Genomic DNA, 7,353 nt, shown 5'->3' with positions numbered 1-7,353 from the left:
GACGGCGGAGATACGGGATGTGGAGATGCATACATATGCATATTGTTGACAGGACATATACAACAATACTGCAGTTACATTAGAGTCCCAAATGCGGTTATATGATACATGTACTTAACTATAAATAACTATTGAATAACGATAATGTGATGACGGGCTCATGCCTGCTGGGTGCTTGGTAACATTGCTCGTACGTATTAAACCCATGAAGGCATGGTAGAATGGTGGCCAACCGGCTATGCCACATTGTCGCATTGCCGGTTGGTCACGGTGAGAGTGTTCTTGCTTTTTTTTAGAGTTTTTCTAAATGGCAATGAGACTTTTTTCTTTTCTTTTTAATAAAAGTTTTTCTACACTTCTTATTTTTCGTTTTGAGATGGGTGGCGATGGGTGGGAAAAATTCTGGACTCCCCCTCTACCCAACTGTACTGCCACCGAGGAATCACTGGCTCGTGATACCAATTTGTCAGGCCCCCGGAGGGATCGACATGGCAAATCGCATCAGATGAAACAGAGGAACATGATCAAGCGATCAAATCATTATTTATACTTGTATTGATCTAAAATGTATAGTATATGAGAGTATTTGGAATATAGCTAGGTTTTTGCTACAAATTTAGGAATTAATCTGACGGCGGATATAGGGGATGTGGAGATGCATACATATGCATATTGTTGACAGGACATATACAACAATACTACAGTTACATTAGAGTCCCAAATGCGGTTATATGATACATGTACTTAACTATAAATAACTATTGAATAACGATAATGTGATGACGTGCTCATGCCTGCTGGGTGCTTGGTAACATTGCTCGTACGTATTAAACCCATGAAGGCATGGTAGAATGGTGGCCAACCGGCTATGCCACATTGTCGCATTGCCGGTTGGTCACGGTGAGAGTGTTCTTGCTTTTTTTTAGAGTTTTTCTAAATGGCAATGAGACTTTTTTCTTTTCTTTTTAATAAAAGTTTTTCTACACTTCTTATTTTTCGTTTTGAGATGGGTGGCGATGGGTGGGAAAAATTCTGGACTCCCCCTCTACCCAACTGTACTGCCACCGAGGAATCACTGGCTCGTGATACCAATTTGTCAGGCCCCCGGAGGGATCTACATGGCAAATCGCATCAGCTGAAACAGAGGAACACGATCAACCGATCAAATCATTATTTATACTTGTATTGATCTAAAATGTATAGTATATGAGAGTATTTGGAATATAGCTAGGTTTTTGCTACAAATTTAGGAATTAATCTGACGGCGGAGATACGGGATGTGGAGATGCATACATATGCATATTGTTGACAGGACATATACAACAATACTGCAGTTACATTAGAGTCCCAAATGCGGTTATATGATACATGTACTTAACTATAAATAACTATTGAATAACGATAATGTGATGATGTGCTCATGCCTGCTGGGTGCTTGGTAACATTGCTCGTACGTATTAAACCCATTAAGGCATGGTAGAATGGTGGCCAACCGGCTATGCCACATTGTCGCATTGCCGGTTGGTCACGGTGAGAGTGTTCTTGCTTTTTTTTAGAGTTTTTCTAAATGGCAATGAGACTTTTTTCTTTTCTTTTCAATAAAAGTTTTTCTACACTTCTTATTTTTCGTTTTGAGATGGGTGGCGATGGGTGGAAAAAATTCTGGACTCCCCCTCTACCCAACTGTACTGCCACCGAGGAATCGCTGGCTGGTGATACCAATTTGTCAGGCCCCCGGAGGGATCGACATGGCAAATCGCATCAGATGAAACAGAGGAATGCGATCAAGCAATCAAATCACTCACATATTCTTGTATTGATCTAAAATGTATAGTATATGAGAGTATTTGGAATATAGCTAGGTTTTTGCTACAAATTTAGGAATTAATCTGACGGCGGAGATAGGGGATGTGGAGATGCATACATATGCATATTGTTGATAGAACATATACAATAATACTGCAGTTACATTAGAGTCCCAAATGCGGTTATATGATACATGTACTTAACTATAAATAACTATTGAATAACGATAATGTGATGACGTGCTCATGCCTGCTGGGTGCTTGGTAACATTGCTCGTATGTATTAAACCCATTAAGGCATGGTAGAATGGTGGCCAACCGGCTATGCCACATTGTCGCATTGCCGGTTGGTCACGGTGAGAGTGTTCTTGCTTTTTTTAGAGTTTTTCTAAATGGCAATGAGACTTTTTTCTTTTCTTTTTAATAAAAGTTTTTCTACACTTCTTATTTTTTGTTTTGAGATGGGTGGCAATGGGTGGGAAAAATTCTGGACTCCCCCTCTACCCAACTGTACTGCCACCGAGGAATCGCTGGCTCGTGATACCAATTTGTCAGGCCCCCGGAGGGATCGACATGGAAAATCGCATCAGATGAAACAGAGGAACACGATCAAGCGATCAAATCACTCACATATACTTGTATTGATCTAAAATGTATAGTATATGAGAGTATTTGGAATATAGCTAGGTTTTTGCTACAAATTTAGGAATTAATCTGACGGCGGAGATAGGGGATGTGGAGATGCATACATATGCATATTGTTGACAGGACATATACAACAATACTGCAGTTATATGATACATGTACTTAACTATAAATAACTATTGAATAACGATAATGTGATGACGTGCTCATGCCTGCTGGGTGCTTGGTAACATTGCTCGTACGTATTAAACCCATTAAGGCATGGTAGAATGGTGGCCAACCGGCTATGCCACATTGTCGCATTGCCGGTTGGTCACGGTGAGAGTGTTCTTGCTTTTTTTTAGAGTTTTTCTAAATGGCAATGAGACTTTTTTCTTTTCTTTTTAATAAAAGTTTTTCTACACTTCTTATTTTTCGTTTTGAGATGGGTGACGATGGGTGGGAAAAATTCTGGACTCCCCCTCTACCCAACTGTACTGCCACCGAGGAATCACTGGCTCGTGATACCAATTTGTCAGGCCCCCGGAGGGATCGACATGGCAAATCGCATCAGATGAAACAGAGGAACACGATCAAGCGATCAAATCATTATTTATACTTGTATTGATCTAAAATGTATAGTATATGAGAGTATTTGGAATATAGCTAGGTTTTTGCTACAAATTTAGGAATTAATCTGACGGCGGAGATAGGGGATGTGGAGATGCATACATATGCATATTGTTGACAGGACATATACAACAATACTGCAGTTACATTAGAGTCCCAAATGCGGTTATATGATACATGTACTTAACTATAAATAACTATTGAATAACGATAATGTGATGACGTGCTCATGCCTGCTGGGTGCTTGGTAACATTGCTCGTATGTATTAAACCCATTAAGGCATGGTAGAATGGTGGCCAACCGGCTATGCCACATTGTCGCACTGCCGGTTGGTCACGGTGAGAGTGTTCTTGCTTTTTTTTAGAGTTTTTCTAAATGGCAATGAGACTTTTTTCTTTTCTTTTTAATAAAAGTTTTTCTACACTTCTTATTTTTCGTTTTGAGATGGGTGACGATGGGTGGGAAAAATTCTGGACTCCCCCTCTACCCAACTGTACTGCCACCGAGGAATCACTGGCTCGTGATACCAATTTGTCAGGCCCCCGGAGGGATCGACATGGCAAATCGCATCAGATGAAACAGAGGAACACGATCAAGCGATCAAATCATTATTTATACTTGTATTGATCTAAAATGTATAGTATATGAGAGTATTTGGAATATAGCTAGGTTTTTGCTACAAATTTAGGAATTAATCTGACGGCGGAGATAGGGGATGTGGAGATGCATACATATGCATATTGTTGACAGGACATATACAACAATACTGCAGTTACATTAGAGTCCCAAATGCGGTTATATGATACATGTACTTAACTATAAATAACTATTGAATAACGATAATGTGATGACGTGCTCATGCCTATGCTCATGCCTGCTGGGTGCTTGGTAACATTGCTCGTATGTATTAAACCCATTAAGGCATGGTAGAATGGTGGCCAACCGGCTATGCCACATTGTCGCATTGCCGGTTGGTCACGGTGAGAGTGTTCTTGCTTTTTTTAGAGTTTTTCTAAATGGCAATGAGACTTTTTTCTTTTCTTTTTAATAAAAGTTTTTCTACACTTCTTATTTTTCGTTTTGAGATGGGTGGCGATGGGTGGGAAAAATTCTGAACTCCCCCTCTACCCAACTGTACTGCCACCGAGGAATCACTGGCTCGTGATACCAATTTGTCAGGCCCCCGGAGGGATCGACATGGCAAATCGCATCAGATGAAACAGAGGAACACGATCAAGCGATCAAATCATTATTTATACTTGTATTGATCTAAAATGTATAGTATATGAGAGTATTTGGAATATAGCTAGGTTTTTGCTACAAATTTAGGAATTAATCTGACGGCGGAGATAGGGGATGTGGAGATGCATACATATGCATATTGTTGACAGGACATACACAATAATACTGCAGTTACATTAGAGTCCCAAATGCGGTTATATGATACATGTACTTAACTATAAATAATTATTGAATAACGATAATGTGATGACGTGCTCATGCCTGCTGGGTGCTTGGTAACATTGCTCGTACGTATTAAACCCATGAAGGCATGGTAGAATGGTGGCCAACCGACTATGCCACATTGTCGCATTGCCGGTTGGTCACGGTGAGAGTGTTCTTGCTTTTTTTTAGAGTTTTTCTAAATGGCAATGAGACTTTTTTCTTTTCTTTTTAATAAAAGTTTTTCTACACTTCTTATTTTTCGTTTTGAGATGGGTGGCGATGGGTGGGAAAAATTCTGGACTCCCCCTCTACCCAACTGTACTGCCACCGAGGAATCACTGGCTCGTGATACCAATTTGTCAGGCCCCCGGAGGGATCGACATGGCAAATCGCATTAGATGAAACAGAGGAACATGATCAAGCGATCAAATCATTATTTATACTTGTATTGATCTAAAATGTATAGTATATGAGAGTATTTGGAATATAGCTAGGTTTTTGCTACAAATTTAGGAATTAATCTGACAGCGGAGATAGGGGATGTGGAGATGCATACATATGCATATTGTTGACAGGACATATACAACAGTACTACAGTTACATTAGAGTCCCAAATGCGGTTATATGATACATGTACTTAACTATAAATAACTATTGAATAACGATAATGTGATGACGTGCTCATGCCTGCTGGGTGCTTGGTAACGTTGCTCGTATGTATTAAACCCATTAAGGCATGGTAGAATGGTGGCCAACCGGCTATGCCACATTGTCGCATTGCCGGTTGGTCACGGTGAGAGTGTTCTTGCTTTTTTTTAGAGTTTTTCTAAATGGCAATGAGACTTTTTTCTTTTCTTTTTAATAAAAGTTTTTCTACACTTCTTATTTTTCGTTTTGAGATGGGTGGTGATGGGTGGGAAAAATTCTGGACTCCCCCTCTACCCAACTGTACTGCCACCGAGGAATCACTGGCTCGTGATACCAATTTGTCAGGCCCCCGGAGGGATCGACATGGCAAATCGCATTAGATGAAACAGAGGAACACGATCAAGCGATCAAATCATTATTTATACTTGTATTGATCTAAAATGTATAGTATATGAGAGTATTTGGAATATAGCTAGGTTTTTGCTACAAAGTTAGGAATTAATCTGACGGCGGAGATAGGGGATGTGGAGATGCATACGTATGCATATTGTTGACAGGACATATACAACAATACTGCAGTTACATTAGAGTCCCAAATGCGGTTATATGATACATGTACTTAACTATAAATAACTATTGAATAACGATAATGTGATGATGTGCTCATGCCTGCTGGGTGCTTGGTAATATTGCTCGTACGTATTAAACCCATTAAGGCATGGTAGAATGGTGGCCAACCGGCTATGCCACATTGTCGCATTGCCGGTTGGTCACGGTGAGAGTGTTCTTGCTTTTTTTTAGAGTATTTCTAAATGGCAATGGGACTTTTTTCTTTTCTTTTTAATAAAAGTTTTTCTACACTTCTTATTTTTCGTTTTGAGATGGGTGGCGATGGGTGGGAAAAATTCTGGACTCCCCCTCTACCCAACTGTACTGCCACCGAGGAATCACTGGCTCGTGATACCAATTTGTCAGGCCCCCGGAGGGATCGACATGGCAAATCGCATTAGATGAAACAGAGGAACACGATCAAGCGATCAAATCATTATTTATACTTGTATTGATCTAAAATGTATAGTATATGAGAGTATTTGGAATATAGCTAGATTTTTGCTACAAATTTAGGAATTAATCTGACGGCGAAGATAGGGGATGTGGAGATGCATACATATGCATATTGTTGAATGGACATATACAACAATACTACAGTTACATTAGAGTCCCAAATGCGGTTATATGATACACGTACTTAACTATAAATAACTATTGAATAACCATAATGTGATGACGTGCTCATTCCTGCTGGGTGCTTGGTAACATTGCTCGTATGTATTAAACCCATTAAGGCATGGTAGAATGGTGGCCAATCGGCTATGCCACATTGTCGCATTGCCGGCTGGTCATGGTGAGAGTGTTCTTGCTTTTTTTAGAGTTTTTCTAAATGGCAATGAGACTATTTTCTTTTCTTTTTAATAAAAGTTTTTCTACACTTCTTATTTTTCGTTTTGAGATGGGTGGCGATGGGTGGGAAAAATTCTGGACTCCCCCTCTACCCAACTGTACTGCCACCGAGGAATCACTGGCTCGTGATACCAATTTGTCAGGCCCCCGGAGGGATCGACATGGCAAATCGCATCAGATGAAACATAGGAACACGATCAAGCGATCAAATCACTCGCATATACTTGTATTGATCTAAAATGTATAGTATATGCGAGTATTTGGAATATAGCGAGGTTTTTGCTACAAATTTAGGAATTAATCTGACGGCGGAGATAGGGGATGTGGAGATGCATACATATGCATATTGTTGACAGGACATATACAACAATACTGCAGTTACATTAGAGTCCCAAATGCGGTTATATGATACATGTACTTAACTATAAATAACTATTGAATAACGATAATGTGATGACGTGCTCATGCCTGCTGGGTGCTTGGTAACATTGCTCATCCGTATTAAACCCATTAAGGCATGGTAGAATGGTGGCCAACCGGCTATGCCACATTGTCGCATTGCCGGTTGGTCACGGTGAGAGTGTTCTTGCTTTTTTTAGAGTTTTTCTAAATGGCAATGAGACTTTTTTTCTTTTCTTTTTAATAAAAGTTTTTCTACACTTCTTATTTTTCGTTTTGAGATGGTTGGCGATGGGTGGAAAAAATTCTGGACTCCCCCTCTACCCAACTGTACTGCCA

Source organism: Triticum dicoccoides, chromosome 2A, assembly GCF_002162155.2.
Source record: "Triticum dicoccoides isolate Atlit2015 ecotype Zavitan chromosome 2A, WEW_v2.0, whole genome shotgun sequence".
In the NCBI taxonomy this organism is placed as follows: domain Eukaryota; kingdom Viridiplantae; phylum Streptophyta; class Magnoliopsida; order Poales; family Poaceae; genus Triticum; species Triticum dicoccoides.
This window is presented reverse-complemented; position numbering follows the sequence as displayed.